Here is a 17578-nt window from a genome sequence, read left to right on the forward strand (position 1 = left end):
AGCATATACGTTTATGAGGTTGCCTTTTGGACTGGCCTCTGCGGTCAGTGTGTTTCAGGGGTTAATGGATCATTTCCTGGGGGAATTGGTGTAGTATAGGCATATTAAGATGTTTTAATATTTTCTGAATCTAGAGCTGAACATTTGTCTATACTGGAAAAAGTGTTGAATATTTTTAAGGATGCAGGAGTCACTTTGGATCTGGACGAATGTAAATTTCTCAGGAACAGTCTTGAAAACTTAGGTCATACCATTTCTGCTTCAGGTATTAAACCCAAGTTTTCTCTGTCACAAGCAATTTCAGATGTGCCGGTTCCTAAAGACAAAGACATGTTAAAATCTTTTTTAGGTATGTCTGAGTATTATTCAAGATTTGTTTTTGGGTATGCTGCGTTAGTACAACCTTTACTCTCATTGCTTAAGAAGGGCACTTCCTTTACTTGGCACAAAGATGTAGACAAAGCATTTCAAGAAATTAAGAACTGGATTGCCAGTGCCCCTGTACCCTAGTCTTTTAACTCTGGTCAGAAATGTTTTTTTAACAGTTAATGCTAGTCAACTTGGTTTAGGTGCTGTATTATCCCAGTGGGTATCTGGTAAAGGACACACTATTCGATTTTCGTCAAGAGCACTTAACCAAGCTGAATAGCACTATAGCGAGGGAGGCCCTTGCCTGTTCCTGGGTGGTAGGAAAGTTTGACAATTCTTCGGCCTATCCATTTTGATATTTTTACAGACCACAAACCCCTGTTACATCTTCTAAATGGCAATGGGACTGAGAAAGCGTCGGCCTGATTAGTTCGCATTTTATCCTGCCTACATGAATATAATTTCTTGATCAAATATATTGCTGGTGGCCAAAGCGACAGTGCAGATTGTCTTTCAAGATTACCTTTGTGCCACAATGCTTCTGATAGTTTACATGGTGATTGAATGTGTTGTATCTAACATTGAGGATATTTTTGGCTCTCAATGCGTTTTCTTTCAAAAGGATTGTATGGATGCTCTGGATAATTAACACCATCGCTGCTGCAGCAATTCCCCCCCTGTGCTGCAGATCCTTGATGCCAGTTGTTCATGACGAGCTCAGCTCGTCATCAGCACAGCTCAACCGTGCCTCATGACGAGCTGAGCTCGTCATGAGCATCGAAGGGGATATGAAACTCTTTTAGCCACTAAAAATATGGTAGTTAATGGTTGGCCCAAAGAATGGTCCCTTCCTGCGCCCCTGAAATATTTTGCTCAGATCTCTAGTGAATTGTCCATAGTTAAAGGAATTCTTTTGAGGTCTGGCCGCGGCATTTCTCCTTTTTTGTTGCGCAATAAAGTAATTCAGGCGGTGCATGAAGGACACTTAGGAGTTGGGTGTCCTTGCCGGAATTAAAGGAACATTTCTGGTCTCCCGCCATGGATAAGGATATTTTCCAGTGGGTTAAGGATTGTCAAACTTACCTTCTGTCTGACTGTAAACACCTTTACATGTGGTTCCAATTCCCGAGGGGGCCTGGTCCAAATTAGCATTAGACTTTGTTACTCAGCAGTAAGAAGTACATCATGTTTTTGGTTGATTACTACTCCAAGTGGGTTGAGTTTGAGTTCACATCCTCACCTGGTACATTGTGTTTGATAATATTTTTTGTCCAGAGTTTTTAACTCTGAAGGAAGTCCCAAAGAGTTAGTTACAGACAATGGCACACATTTTGTCTCAACTAAAATGAACGATTTTCTTGCTTCATATCAAGTCAAACATCTTAGGGCCCGATTCCGATCTCTTTCGGAAAGAATACTGAGCAACTCGGGTCCGGAATGCTTTCCATACGACTCGGTTTGGGGGAGTCCAACTGAACGAGTATGATGCATTTGAATGCATCCGGATACAATTCGGTCGGACTCCTATTGACTTCAATGGGAGCCTGTGCACCAAATGTGTACACAGGCTAGCATTGACAAAAGGGGTGGTTGGGGATAATCGTGCACCCTGTGGCGGGCACCCCTTGGTGCCTGCCACACTGTGCATGATTGGGAATTGGGGACACATGGGCCCGATTCCGAGGGCCCTGGGTGAAAGGGGGCCTGCAATGGGCCCCCAAAGACCGATTCCGGAAGCCTTTTTGATACAGGCAAACCAAATCGGAACGGTTGTCCGAATCGGTCATCATACTTGCTCGCTTGGAAAACCTAGTCCATAGAGCTGTACGAATCCGCTCCGGAAGGCTCTATCTCTCCGAATGCCTTCTGGAACGGATTTGGTCAGTGCTAAGGCTTTCCAGGCATCATACTTGGTCGTTCGGAACTGTGAACGATTCAGTCGGAAATAAGGGCTCCAGATTGGTTTAGGCAATTCTGAATCTAATTTGGAGCCCTTCCGACCGAGATCGGAATCAATCCCTTAGAGTGGCTGTGTATTCCCCCTCTTCTAATGGCCTTGTTGAAAGAATTAATAGGGTTGTGAAGGAGGGGAGACAATCTGATTTGTGTAACAATGAATCAGTAGATTATTTTGTACGTTAAAAAAATCTGGTCACACTTCACCTGCCACACTCCACCACTGGAATTTCTCACTTTTGGACTACTAAGAAAGAGAGACTGAGGGGGGAATCTGTGTCCAGATTGGTTGAAAGTTTAAAAAAAAAAAACTTTTGTTTGTTGCTTGCCGTAATAAGCAAAAGATGAAGAACACGGTTTTAATACATCAGGATGTGCCGAACAAATATTTTGACTCAAAACATAAAACTGGATATCAAGAATATATTTCAGGTGATTGAGTCGTGGTTAGGAACCCTGTTAGGGTTAAGAAATAAGATTCAAAATACTAATTTCCTGTTCAAGTGTTGAAAGTTACTAAAGGATCCCTCTTTTTGGATAAAAAGGGGTAGTGGAGTAGAAGAGCAATTGTCAAGTTGACTCATGATCAAGTAAATAAGATCTTGTCAGGTACATATACTAGCAATGACAAAACAGATGACAATTCTAACCTTTTATGTGACAGATCACCTATTCAGACCCTCCAGGATTTTGCTATTTGCAGACAAATTGCGAAATCAGCACTTTTGTAAAAATGCTGCGATTTTTACAAGAGTGCCCGCAAAATATGTAAAAATAACTGCCGTTCACCCTCTATTTACCGGCTCTGTGCTGCCACTCAGCCAGTCTAGGGAGGGTGAGCAACAGGCCAGCAGGCAGCAGAGGTGTTAAATTCTTCTGTTGCATGCCTTTGAAATGAACCTAGCCCCCTCCTGAACAATTGCTTCACTCCTTTGTGTGCCCCCTGCAGACTCTGCAGGCCATTTAGGCTCTCCTGTCCCCCACCCTCCACTGCACTTCTCTCACTTGGATCCCCATTGTTTCCCGTTAACCCCTAACCTCCCCCATGTCTCCTATTTCTTTTTTTAAAAGACCCTCCACCTTCTGTGCTGCCACCCCCCACCCACCTTTGGCATCCTCTGATTCCAGGAGCTGTGCTACTGGAGACTCTGCAATGTTACAGACTGTGACACAGTACAGTCCCCAGCAGCACATTTTTTGCCCTGTGTGAAAATACCGCAAATTTTGAGTTTTGGCACGCAAATGTAGCTTTTTTTTGGCCGCAACATTTGCCACCCAAAGCCGCAAAATCCTGGGGGTCTGTCTTTTGGAGAAAGAGCACTTCCTGTTGATAACTTGGATTCATTACCAGTTGTAAGTTCTAATGTTCCTAATGCTCAGGAACCTCAAGTTGAATCTCCCATTCAACATAACATGATATGGTGTCTTTTGGGCAATGTGACGACAAAAACTCTTCCCCACTCAATAATAGTTCCAGGTTATCACGCAATTGCTCTTTACCCACAAGGTTTAAAGATTTGGATGTGTATTACTTTTATCTGTGTAAATAGGGAGAAGATGTAGTGTACAAATGCACATTAAGTATTATGTGTTACAAGCAAACAAAAGGAGATGATGGATAGGGTGCCCAAACATTTCAGACTCACCCCTAGTCACTATTAGATCTGGATTGAATCCATCAACGTTCTGTAGCTCACTTCACCACCCCAGTTCAGAGCTAACCATTTCCAAATCAGTCTTGACCTGGTTCCTCTTGGGAACAGTCTAGCCCGAACTGCAAAGCCAGTTCTTTCTTGGACCGGAAACACGCATCCTGGGACAGGTTTCGAGGTATCACCTCTCATCAGCCAGGCTAGCTTGAAAGTTTCAACGCTCTGTTCATCATCTCCTTGTATTTGCTTTGTTCGCCCTAAGTTGGCTGGGTATGACCAGACGTAGGTCCCTTGCTCACTTTGCCACTGGATTCAAGCTAGCCTGGCTGATACAACCGAGTATGAACTGTGCTACTGAAGTGATGTATGTCCATGTGCTTTAGTGGTCTTGAAGTATATGCAGATGGAGTGAGTTGCGTTATGGACCTGGGAGCAATCTGTGTTTCAACTTTGCATTTATTGCACAGAAGGTTGAAGCTACTACCATGCTTGTGTGTTCGAGGTAGCTGTAGTGTGGTATTTCTATTGATGTTTCCTATTACAGAATTGTATGTGTAGTCAAGTTCTATTCTAGCATAATAGAGAATGTTATGATGTCATTAGAGGGTTGAAGGATGCTGCTCACTTGAAGTTATCACTGGCAGCTGTTGGATGGGATCGTTTGTACCTGAATAAACTTCTAATGAAGTCTACCATGTTTCCTTCATTTTATGGAAATTCTACACTGGCGTAGTCGGCAGCTTCACCAAAGGATCTAAACTCAGGAACTATATTCTTTTATGCTATAATGATTTTGTTACAAATTCATTTATGCATTTAAGGTGAGGATTTTAAAATTTGCCTATCATTTTCTAAGGAGATTAAGCTAATTGAGTCTAGTGGGAGTAGAGCTTCACCACATATTGCTTCATATGGGATATTTATTTTAGCATATCGATGTGGGCTCATCCTAGAACTCATCATCTTTAATTGGAAGATTTCAAGGAAAACTATTTAATGGCACTTCATTTTGAAAAGTAATGTACTAAAATCGACTTGCTGCCTGTTTTGTTGGCATGTTTCAACTTCAGTCCTGCACGAGTTGTTTTTGACTGTCACAGAAAACGTTCCTATTGGCATCAAATATCATTATTGGATGCATGGTTTTTCAAGATTTACTCTTTGGGAATGTTTGGATTCATTCGGATCTGATGTTTGGATTCGTTAAGCAGGGAAGTTGAACTGCTAAGTAGTTACTCGTGCGCTACATTCAAAAGAAGCTCTTTATTTTAGAGTGACGCCGTCATTGTTCTCCCGCGCTTCAACGCTGCCAAACGCTCCATCATCGCTTCTTCGTGTGTGTCTTCACGTAAGTGTCAGTGTCAGCGCATACGCCTAATACGTGTTGTGTCATTGCGCGCAGTTTGTAGGGACGTCAGAGAGGCGGCCATATTGGATGTGTGGTTGCTAAGGAATCCGGCGTCTCTGACAACTTTGCGCGTTTATAAGACGATAAAAGGTACAGTTGAACTAAAATTATTATATGTCTTCAGCGGATGTCAACGGCAATCCTACACTCGCATTAATATTGTGACTGCGACTTATTTGGTGCTTTAACAAGTACATTCAAGGGCAATTTATTATAAAAGCATAAAAGCAAGTACGTTCTGTGGCAAATCATATATTATAAAGTGCATGTCAACAGCGATCTGCAGGCTATACTGTGAATTGCAATTTTCATTTTGGCAAATAGGTTTCATTAGCGATTCACACGCTTATATTATTTGAAAAGTGGCAATTTATTAATAAAACGAGTACGTTCTGTGGCAAATCATTTATTATAAAGTACATATCAACAGCGATTTGCACGCTAAACTGTGAATTGCACATTTCATCAGTGATTCACACGCTTATGTTACTTGGACAGTGAGCACTGTTGAATTGTGATACATCATTAAATAATACAGAACGTTACGGCAGCACCTTTCTTTTTGGAATCACCCGGTGATCCTCCAATTAGATGGAAGAAATGGAAGCGTGTTTTGAAAGATATGCAAAAGTTTGTGGGACTTCATTAAGTGCTGAGAGAAAGACTTCACTTTTATTACATTGCTTGGGATCAGAAGGACAGGAAGTATTCGACCATTTACCAGAATTACCAACTTCTGAAGCGAATGGGTTAAATGAATATGAAATTTGTATTTGTAAATTGGATAAACATTATTTGCCTAAGATTAGCACGATACTTGAAAGGTATAATCTTGGGAAACGTACGCAGAGGGATGGAGAAACTGTTGAAACATACATAACAGATCTAAGAAAATTAGCTTCATCCTGTAGATATGGTAATCTAACTGATGATCATATACATGATCAATTCATGCTAGGATGTAATATGGAAAAGGTGAGAGAAGAGTTGTGGCTTCGTGATGAGCCTACCTTAGAAGAAGTTCTTGAAGTAGCGAAGAGAATAGAACACTCATTGAAGTGTGTTGATGTTCTTAAGAATGGTAATGTAAAAGAAGAAAAGGTTCATGCAGTCAAAAGTAAATTCCACAAATGTAATCCAGTTGTGGAAAATAAAAATAGTAGAGAGGTTAATAATGAAAAATTTAAAAACAAGGAGAAGTTCACCACATTTAGATGTTTTAGATGTGATAAGGCAGGGCATTTAGCTAATGATAGTAGATGTCCTGCGCTGAATCACACATGTTCCAAATGTAAGAAGAAAGGTCACTTCTCTAGAACATGTAGGACGAAAAATTTTCCCAGGGTGAAGAAAGTTGAAGTGTTTGAAAGTAATTCTGAGTCTTCTCAGGATGACTTTTGAGTGTGGACAGATAGTTGTGCAAATTCAGGATATGTCAAAAAAAATTGTCCTTTTGACGACATACTCATTGAAGGTGAATCTACGAGAGTGCTTTTTGACTCAGGGGCAAAAATAACCATAGTCTCCAATGAATTCTTTAATTTAAAGCTTAAGAATAAAATCAAACTAATGAAACCCGATATTATTCCGTTAGCTTATGGAGGTGAACCGATTAAGCTTCATGGTTACTTCATGGGTGTGACTGAATACAAAGACAGAATGATTGCAGGAAAGATTTATATATCCAAGAAAGGAGATAGTTTAATAAGTTGGTTACATCAAGGAGATTTGGGAGTGTTTTTGTATCCAAATGCGGATCCTCCCATTTAAATCAGAGAAAACATTTCAGAAATTCAAAAATCTAGTTCCAATTCTTGTTCAACACCTGAAAGGGATAGCAAGAAGGTTCTAGATTTGAAGCATGAACACACTTCCACACCTGTCTGTGCCAAGAGTGGAGACAATGAATTTGTGTTGTCCCTTGTCAAAAATGTATTCAAACAGGAGTTGGGATGCTTGAAAGGGTATCGACATAGAATCAAATTAAAGAATGGATCAATTCCAGTGTGTTGTAAAGTGAGAAATGTTCCGTTGTCTGTAAAAGATGATATGCAAAAAGAATTAAAGAAATTGATGGATGGTGGAATCATTGAGGAAGTTGAGGGAACGGAATGGTTGGCTCCGGAATTGGCCGCAAGAAAACCTAATGGCGATCTTCGTCTATGCATCGACTTGCGCCAATTAAATAAAAATGTGGTGATCGATAAATATCCCTTACCCAATATAAATGAGCTGTTAGTTTTATTGGGTGGTGCTATGGTATTTAGCACCATTGATTTAACATCTGCTTATCACCAAATAGAGCTAGAGCAAAACAGAAGAGACTTAAATTTAAATTTAGATTTAAAAGAATGCCATTTGGTCTGGTCTGGTCTCAGCCTCTTCGGTATTTCAGAGAGTGATGGAGAGAGTGTTAAAGGATTTACCTGGCGTGTGTGTTTATCAAGACGACATTTTGATATTTGCCAACAATATAGATGAGCATTATGATAGATTAAGGGCAGTGTTACGCAATTTGAAAGAATGTAATCTCAGGGTGAAAAAGAAAAAGTGTAAATTTCATGCGGACTCCATAAATTATTTGGGTCATAGGATAGATGCAAATGGAGTTAGACCAAAATAAGTCATGATTGATGTTATTCATAAAATGAGCACTCTCAAGAATAAAGAAGAACTTACAAATTTCTTAGGCATGGTGGAATATTATGCGAAGTTTGTAAAAAACTTTGCTGAAGTGACTGTCAATATGAGATGTTTAATAATAAAAGGTGTCAATTATTGTTGGTCTCCTGAATGTGATACTGAATTTGCTAGTATCAAAGATTGTTTAAAAAATGCTCCATCCTTACAGAGTTTTGATACCTCTCTCAAAGCTATTCTTACTACGGATGCTAGTGAGAGGGGTTTAGGTGGTTTGTTGCAGCAATGTGGTTCATCAGGTTCTAAGACCATAATGTTCTTGTCTCGAAGTCTCAGGGCTCCTGAGACTAGATATTCTGTAGTTGAAAGAGAGGCGTTAGCAGTTTTCTGGGCTGTGAGAAAGTTGAAAAAGTGTATATGGGGTACGGAATTTGAGGTCAGGACTGACCATAAACCATTGGTGGAGATTTTTGAGAAAAAGGGTCTGGATTTAATTTCTGAGCGAATTACCAAATGGATAATAGGGCTGCAAGAATATTCTTTTCACATAAGATATATTCCTGGGGTGGAGAATAAAATAGCAGATGTTCTTTCTCGCCTTGTCCCAGAGTTTGATGTTGAATCTTCAGATGTTGATGAAGAGTTATCGGTCAATAGAGGCATACTGTTTGGAAGGCACAAGATTAGTTCCTCCGACTAGTCTTAGGAAGGAGTTACTGGACATGGCTCATGTTTCTCATTCTGGTATTACTAAAACTAAAGAGAGGTTACGGAGCACGTATTGGTGGCCTGGCATGGACAAGTTCATTGAGAGAGAAATTCGAGAATGTGTTCCTTGTGGATTGTCTGATAAGTCCAAATTTCCTAGAACTCAACCTATGGTAGTGAGAAGACTTCCTACTCGTCCGTGGGAGGACATTGCATTGGACATCTTATGACCCATTCATAGTGGTGGTTTTCAAACCTTTCTTTTGGTCATCATGGACATGTTTTCAAGGTGGCCAGAAGTTTTTTTTTTATCCAGTGTAGAGACGCAAAGTGTGATAAGGTGTTTGAGAGAATTGTTTTCAAGGGAAGGTAATCCAAAATCCATTCTGTCAGACAATGGCGTGCAGCTAATTTCCAAGGAGATGGAGGATTTTCTGAGGAAAAATAATGTTGTACATAAAACTTGTTCGTTATATCATCCAGAAGGGAATGTAATGATTGAGAGGTATAACAGAGTGTTGAAAGAAACTATTCCTCTTGCTAAATCTATGCATCTAGATTGGAAGTGTGAAGTAAGTAAAAAAGTTGAGGAGTATAGATTAACCCCTCACTCTACAACGGGAAAATCTCCTTTCTTTATTTTTCAGGGAAGGTTTGCAAACACCTGTTTAGAACCATTTTGGATTAATGAGTATTAAAGACTTAAAGAAAGACTTGAAAGTGTAGATGGTCAAGATTTGAATGACAGAGAGGAATGTAAGGCTCAACAGAGGAAAAAGAATTCTGACGCAAAAAAATCTGTGAAAAGAACGGTTGTTAAGGTGGGAGATTGGGTGTCCATTAGGCGACCTGGTTTATTTGGTGGAGGTGACTCCAAATATCTCAAACCTATGTTAGTTGTAAAGGTTTTCAAGAGCGCTGTGAAAACTCAGGATCACAGGATATGGAATCTTAATAGAGTGGTCATTGTAAGATTAAAATCGAATGAAAGTGACAAAGTATCCCATCCAACAGCTGCCAGTGATAACTTCAAGTGAGCAGCATCCTTCAAACCTCTAATGTCATCATAACATTCTCTATTATGCTAAAATAGAACTTGACTACACATACAATTCTGTAATAGGAAACAACAATAGAAATACCACATGTAGCTCTCTGTAGTGTGCACTTTCACCTTGCAAAGCTGGCTTTGGTCTTGAGATAATAGGTGGTGGAAGATGTTCAGGTGTGGGCGGGTAATGTTGATTTGCAGTGAGATATTTTAGGGACAGCAAGTTCAGAACAGTGCCTTACTGCTTGCCATTTACAACTCTTTAGTCATGGGCGTCAAGTCACAAAAGTGCCAAGGTAGCGGAAGTGTCATCACACACGGTTTGACCTTTACTTTGAAACACACACATACACACACTCACACACACACACACGCATAAACATACACACACGCTTAAACATACACACGCGCACACGCACGCACACACACACATTCACAAACCGTAGCTGTCCGATAGGGTCATATTCCAGGTAATTATTCTACACTTTTTTACACTAATAGTGAATAATATTATTCACTGTTTGTGTAATAAAAATGTAACAGAAAACCAGAAAAATGGAGCATCAAACAACGTCCATTAGCATGAGCTGCTTCTGTGTTCCAAGCACTGATTTTGTCACCTCTGAGGCCAGGGGTCGCAAAGGCATATGCAAGAGGCAAGCCATGGGTCGCAGCTGTGACCCCTAAATGACGTACATGACTTTAGTTCTTGTTGGTGCATGTCTTTTATGCCACACATGCTGCTTTGTTGATCAATTAAGAATACTTGCATTTTAGTAAATACATAGCTGCCAAGGTTTTGGATGGCAATGAGTGACATTTTCATAATTTCAGTATAATTATGAGTGACATTTCAGCAACTATGAATTACACTTTCTCGCAAGCAAAAGATAGCTGCCAGGTTTCATTTTTCTTGTGTGACTGTTAGACTTGGCATCTTTTCGCGCGTTTCCCCTGAATTTTCGCTTTCTGACCTCCCGCTTTTGACTTTGTTTTTGCTGGCATAGTGTTTCTGCGCACTTTTCTCACAGCTGATCAGTGGTAAAGTGTAAGTGCTCCTATGGTAAATGGTGTTATGGATTGGTGGTTCCATGATTGGATATTTGATTTACTTGTTAGTCCTAAGTAAAGCGCACTGAGTATGCCAGGGCCTGTGAATCAAATGCTACTAGTGGACCTGCAGCACTGATTGTGCCACCCACGTGAGTAGCCCTGAAAAGGTAACTCAGACACGCCATTGCGGAGTCTGCGCGCAGTTTGTAACTGCCATGTCGACTTGGCCAGTGCACACTCTTGCCAGTCCCTCATCTTCCCTTTTCTTACATGTCAGCCACCCCTAAGGTAGGGTCAAGATACCCCTGTGGGCCGGGTGCAGTGTATGTGAAAGGTAGGACATGCCCTGGTGTGTGTGGCATGTCCTGATTGTGAATTACGACAATTTCATTTTTCGCTATTGCAAGGCTACCTGTTCCTCATAGGACAGAAAGGGGAGTTTGTTTATAACATCTTATAAACATAACTGGCCCGAGGAATTAGGTAGGAAAATAAAGTTTAGAATGCCTGAACTCAGAATCTAAGATGCATCTTTTAGTGAAGTTGATTTTTACATTCTGTGTTTGAAAATACCACTTTTAGGAAGTAGATATTTTTATGCTCAATCATCCCGTCTGCCTCTGCTGGAATGTGGATTGCCTTTCTGGGTTTTGGATGACAGAAGGCTGGGGAGCAGGAGTGGCTCCAGATAGTCTAGGTGAGGCAGGAAAGGGCTGAATAGCGTAGGGCTGCAATTGGGAAAGGGGGAGGAGATTTCCTTACACCTCAAAGAGCCTGGTCTGCCTCTGACCATGCCGTCTCCACCTTCTGCCAGGAAGTCACACCAGAGAAGGCAGAACTGCGTAAGAGATCAAAGGATTTTGGGATATAAATATGGGGCCCAGACCCCTGAACTTTAGAACTCTTTTAGTTCAAGAAGACTGCCAAGAAGAAGAGCTGGAGATGCTGTGGGGAGAAACTACCACATTGCTGTGTGCTTTGCTGTGCTGGCCTGCAGTGGCTGCTTCTGTCATGGGCAGTGAAAGGACTGGACTGAACTTTCTGCAATCTACTTTTGTGAGTTTCTCCAAGGGCTTGAGGTAGAGCTTGCCCCCTGTTCAAGAAGTCTCAGGAACAGCAAAGACTTCAAGCTCTTCTGCCCCCAGCACTGGTACTGTGTATGTTTTGTGCTGCAACAGAAGAAAAAGCAACCAGACGCCGTCTACGACTCCGCTGCCGACTTTGTGTCCTGAAGGCACCGCAAAGGGCACCGCAGCAATGCCGCACCATGACCCTGGTCTCATCGACGACACCCGCTGACACGCCACCGAGCCTCTGTTCGCACTGCGACCTGTGAGCCCAGCACTCCGCACTGCCCCGCTTCACGACGACGCCTTGGTATCCCCGACGACGATGCTCCACGCCGCTGCTTACACCGTGGTTCAAGGACACCGCTCATAAAGTTACACGGCGCACCACTCTCATCCCACACCGCAGCCTTGGTCTACCGACTCCAGCGCCATCGACTCAAGTTTGTCAGCCGGCGACAGCGCTTCAGCAACGACGATGCCACTGCTTGCACCACGATCTGCCAGCACCGCCACGAGCACCGCATTCACTTTGCTCTGCGACCTTGGTCCCACCAATGACGCCGCCACCGAGCCACTGCTCGCACGCGACATGAGGGCACTGCACACCGCACCGCTGCACTTCGCACCGCAGCACCCAACGCTTGCCGATGCCAGTGCTCCTGACTTCAACAGAGAGGAGTTCGATCTGCAATGTGTGTGACTTCAAGGGCCCCAATGACTCCTGCACCGAGCTCCGGAACTGACGCCTAAGGATGCCGTGCTTTCGGAAGCTCAACGAGAGGTCGCCGACGCCCTGCATTTCTAAAAGGTATGTATGCAGTTCTTCCTGACACCTTAGCTGGCCCGCGAGGCCGCAGTCAGCCAGAACTGTTTGGATTTGTTTGTTCACAATGTCGTGATAGCCCCAGACGGAGCTATCAACTTCAAAGAACTGTTTTCAAGGTTATTTCGATAACTGAAGATTTCTAAGTACTGTATTGTGAATTTTGATCATTTTTGGTCTTGTCTTAAGTATTTAAAAATACTGGATATTTTACTAAACTGGTGTGGTATCCTTTTGTAGTGCTTACACTCTATTACTGTTGGTTATGTGCAAATTCTTTACACACTGCCTCTAAGTTAAGCCTGACTGCTCATGCCAAGCTACCAAGGGGGTGAGCAGGGGTATTTTAGGAGTGTAACTCCCTTATCCTGATTAGAGTGGTGGTTTCTGCCTGGCTTTGGCACGTTCCCCAGAACTACCAAAAATCCAATTTCCAACAGTGACATTTTCATGATTTCCTTGTGTTTGTGTGACATTTCATTTCTTATGTAGGACGCATCCATATATATTGCTTCCCAACAACAGTCTTCAATATAAGACTGAACTAATTAACATCTTCTTTCATCCATATTTGCGTTGCACCTTACACTATAGAACTTGCGCTTTCACATCTGATTTAATGTGCGTTGCCTTCGTATACTCTATTGTACAAAGCTCGTGTTGCATTTCATGATTTCATGATGTTTACTCTTTCTATATGAAATAAAATGTCTATGAAATTAAAAATGTGCCTATATAACACTTTAAGCATACAGAATAGTGACCAACTCTTTTGCAATGCTAGGTATTGTAGGATTTTCTTTGAAAAATACGTCTTCACATCCACCTTTAATTAACCACCGTCCAACTACTAACACTTGAAGATGCGTGATGACTGGTGCTAGACAGCAATTAAAAGGCGTGAGCCTTTCATCGCACACAAATGCAAAGATTCAAGAAGAATCAAGATTAAGAAAAACAACCTGATATGAACAGAAAACTACAAGGAATCACAGCAGACTCTTTCCTTTCTGAAACCCACCGCTCTTTCCGTCTTTCCATTTTAATGGGATCCAGCACAAAAAAATACACTTTCATGATGGTGAATAGAGACAGAATTGTGTCAAAGGTAATTCACTGTTTTATTGCTTGAAAGGGTGCTCGACCTTTAGGATCACCAAAGACCGTATAAGGAACCTCATTGACAAACTGGACAGTACTGAGTCAGTTTCCTTGTAATTACTACACACCGCCTTCTGTGCTACTGCAAGGCAATGCGCAGGGCAGTATTGGAACACGGGTTCACAGTGCCATGTGCTGTAGGAGATGATGCCCGCGGTCACCAATTACCTTCTGATGCCTCACTCTTACATGGGCCTCCAAGCTCCTGGATGGACTGCACATTGAAATGACTGTGAACTGTAAAGGAAAGGGGGGGGGGGTGAGAAATGACAATGTAGCTGTATAAGTGAGCAGTGCATTGCACATTTAGACATGAACAGGACGATGGTGTGGTTGTCTTACCAATCATTCCTTCCTGATAGCTGCTGGCAGTCAGTCATTCTTCACAGGTGATAGACATCCATTCTAGGCGGGGCGCATGGAGGCAAAGAAAAAGGGAATGACTCATAGTGACGCTGTGGGCATGTAATCACGCAACATTTACAATATGATGTCTGGCAGAAAAGACGTTTAAAACAAATTAGTGTAGAAAGATTTTCATCCCCAAAAATATGTGCTGGTGATGCCCACTGGCAACCACCGACACAAATTCAGCTTTGCCGATGACCTTACCTGTGCTGCAAGAGTGTATTGCACATCCCATATCCTGGTTTGACAGGTACAGGAGTCCATGGAGGTTCCTTATTGCTAATGGCAACTTAGTGTTTAAGCTCAGTAATTTTCAGAAGCCGGAAAACAAGAAAAGGTGTCAGGGTCCATGTTAGGCTAGACCCGGCACTTGCACTTTGTGTATTTAAAGGCTCCTCCAAGCCAACCGCAGCTAGATTGATCTACCGACATTAGCCATGTGTGATTCCAGACATTCTGGGCCACGCTGGACAACTTGTTTCTACTGCACCAGGTACCCAAGAAGTGAGATTGCACGGGCTCCAGGTCACCATAGCAACATCCGAATGTGCTGCCCCATCCCAACCAACAGGCTATTACAATGTGAAGTGCCTGAAAGGCAGCATGATGCCGAGATCCGTGGTAGCACACACTAAGTGCAGCGCACCAGTATGCTTAGGACAGCACAGCGCCTCATTATTCCCCACATGGTAAAGGAGGTAAGCAAATGCATGACTAATGCATTTCAGTGTTTGGGACACTAGCATTAAAATGCGTTAGTCTAACCCCTGATGCGTGGTACTTGGCAGGGCTGTGGATATGCCTTTGCACGGGTCCCACATTAGTCCTGGGTTTTGGTTTTTAGAAACCTGGGTGGGTTCAATAAGTTGACCTAGCGAGTTAAGCCAGGAAAAGAGAAGGTAACCTCTGCTCGCTGAGAAATCTAAGATGGCGCCAGCTTGCGTGACTGGAGCTTGAGATCCCAGCTTTGGCAGCACAGTAGGCTGAGCATAGAGAGGCTCCTGAGTGAAGCCACGACTCAATGGAGAGTGAGCACTGCAATGCAGCCGACAAATCTGGAGATAGTCCTGCATCAAACCGGAACCACTGCGGGTCAGGTCTAACGCCACCAAGCCAATGTGGCAACTGGTGAGCTGGGGGACTTTGATAATCCCGGACCGAGGCCAGCCTGGCTTTAGCCTTGAGAGCCTTGAATGACCACTGCAGAGATTGCTTCGCGGGTGGATACTGGAGATGACAACTGAGAGGTAGGTGGTCTGTAACGATGGTGAATCGAAGCTGTGTCTTCCCAAAAGCAATCTAGAAATCTCGTTTTTCTAGCCCTAACAGATATCCGCGTCACATAAGTCCCATAGACTCCCATCTGCTGCATCTAACTTTTCCTTTGGACCTAAGGGATGATTTGGAGTCCATTATACATTGATAAAAACAAGGGATCATCTAGGGAAAGCTGCGTAGAGGACTTGAAGTCAAAGGTTGCACAATTGGAAAAGAGGGTTACAGGACTGGATACCAGAACAGCTGGAGACACCGCCCACAGAGAAGGAGCATAGCATACAGGCATCTCTGCCTCAAGGCCTGTGCTGTGTCTCTCATGCTACTTTTGGAATAACAAATTGGATCGAAAATGCGACGAGAGGTTCTAGACCCAGGCTACTAGAGTCCCATCTGTTCCTGAGACAGAGAATGTCAGGGCAGTTTAATTTTCTGGGGCAGGAGATGCTGGGAAATATATGTATGATGCAACTGAGGATCCACTTTGCTCCCTACAAGAGGGCCTGGGATGAAGAGGATTCCGGGAGCTGGGAATGTAGCGCTGGAGATGGGTAATACATCTCACAGCGAGGCTGCCACACAAAAGGTGTGTAAAGAGCATTAGTGAAGTTAAGTGACCAGGGTTTTCATATCTGCAGACCGGAGCCATGCAGGCGAAGCATAGGGAACATCAGAACATAAAGAAGGAATTCTTGGGCTTAAAATGTGACTAGTCTAACCGGTACTCAGTGCAGCTTAAGGTAACCACCAAGGACCCACCTCTTCTTACACCCCGACAATCTAAACTTGAGGCCTTTTGGGCAGAAAACAAGGAAACTAGGGAGGCGATGGCTTGATACTGCTGTGGACCTGGCCCGTTATTAATGGCGACCAGGATGAGACTTTTCCTGTTACAAGGGATATGTTATCCTTGTTTATTTATTTATTTGTAGAACACTCTGTTACCCTAGCCGGTACCCAGCGCTAAGCTGCAGCCACATGGTATTTAGCGGGAAACAGATTTATGAATTGACAAAAAGCCAAGTTTCCAATGAGTTGCTAATGGATAAGTGATCGATCAGGTGACGGAATGACTGAAAGAGGAACTACTTAGCATGGCGGCAGTGAAGGGAAACCCTGGACCACCACATCTACATTCAAGAATCTCGGACACGGACAGCAATCCTTTTCTTGGGTTTTCTAGTTTGTTTATAGGTTTGCCCATGATATTGCATTGGGTAAAAAGAAGTTCTTCACATGCTGGGTTTCCATTTATTCACTGTGTATATTTTTATGACTGGTTAATCGAAGCATTGGCAAAACCATTAGAGCTTGCCTTCAGAACCTATTGGCTTGCCACTGCCTTTTATCCATGCTGCACAGCAGAGACAAAAAGGTTTTTAAAAGCTGCGTTACCTCCTCATTTTGCGGGCACCATTTTACGTATTATTTAATGATCCAAAATCAATCAGTAAATTTAAAAAAAGTAATAGTAGTGCGAAAGATTTTGTAAGGCACACAAAGAGCTAGCAATTTACTACCTGGCTTTCCACATTAAAAGGTATGAATACATTAAAAGGTGTGGGAAGAGGGCAATATTACGGGACAGAATGTGAGCGCAGTTAGGAGCTGATAGAAATGAACAAGAAAGCTGCAGGGGGGGGAGCAAACAAGTGCAAAACAGAGGGGTGCGGCGGGAGCACATGGAAAAGAGAGTGTGACACAGTCCAAGGCCGAGAGGAAAAGACAAAGCATTCTACAGAGACAGCTGGAAAACACATGCACTCTCATGGAGTGCCTAACAAAAAAGAAAAAGGTAGCACCTGAAAAGTACGCAGTGGAAGGACTCAAGTATTAAGGCAATGCTGCCGTGCATGGACAACCACAAGAAGAGATTGGAAAGGTCACACAAGCTAACAAAAAGCAAGCAAATGAGCAATACGCCAACCAATGGGTAAGCAACGGGCGGGCTCTAAGCCCTCTATAAACCAACAATAGGTCTTTTTGCAAATTAGAGAGTTTGTG

General features: G+C 42.7%; 1 protein-coding gene across 1 annotated transcript in view; it reads left to right on the forward strand.

Moving 5' to 3' along the window:
* EXOC3L1 (exocyst complex component 3 like 1) overlaps positions 1–17578 on the forward strand; it is a 160725-nt gene that overhangs the window by 14946 nt on the left and 128201 nt on the right. The gene's annotated exons all lie outside the window — the stretch shown is intronic.

Source organism: Lissotriton vulgaris, chromosome 12 (assembly GCF_964263255.1).
Source record: "Lissotriton vulgaris chromosome 12, aLisVul1.2, whole genome shotgun sequence".
NCBI classification, from domain to species: Eukaryota; Metazoa; Chordata; class Amphibia; order Caudata; family Salamandridae; genus Lissotriton; species Lissotriton vulgaris.